Source organism: Penaeus monodon, chromosome 19 (assembly GCF_015228065.2).
Source record: "Penaeus monodon isolate SGIC_2016 chromosome 19, NSTDA_Pmon_1, whole genome shotgun sequence".
NCBI classification, from domain to species: domain Eukaryota; kingdom Metazoa; phylum Arthropoda; class Malacostraca; order Decapoda; family Penaeidae; genus Penaeus; species Penaeus monodon.
Window position 1 is genome coordinate 18738800 of NC_051404.1, and position 393 is coordinate 18739192.

At 32.6% G+C, this 393-nt stretch overlaps 1 protein-coding gene across 1 annotated transcript in view; it reads right to left on the reverse strand.

The window, feature by feature from the left end:
- Positions 1–393, reverse strand: part of LOC119585348 (methyltransferase-like protein 24) — a 7098-nt gene that overhangs the window by 3011 nt on the left and 3694 nt on the right. The window lies entirely within an intron of this gene.

Genomic DNA, 393 nt, shown 5'->3' on the forward strand with positions numbered 1-393 from the left:
CGCTCATGTGTAAGCAACTCAAAGGCACATTCACATTATCATCCCAAGAAGTGGGAGACTTAACAAAACGCATAGCACTGTTGTATTTGAAATCATCACTAACCCGAATTATCATCATGTTAATCATCAAAGAATTATCATAATTAATATGTTAATTATCAAATGATTACTAATATGTTAGTTATCAAGTAAATGTTAGCATTAGTCTGTCAGTTACTGAATAATGGACATCATTAACATGCCCATTATCGATTAACCATAGTCACCAACCTGTAAGCTATTAAATAATGATCATCATTTACTTGCCAATTATCACCAGCCTACTGATTATCAACAATTATTATCACCAGCCTGTTACTTATCAAATAATAATCATCACCAAGTGCGACTCGA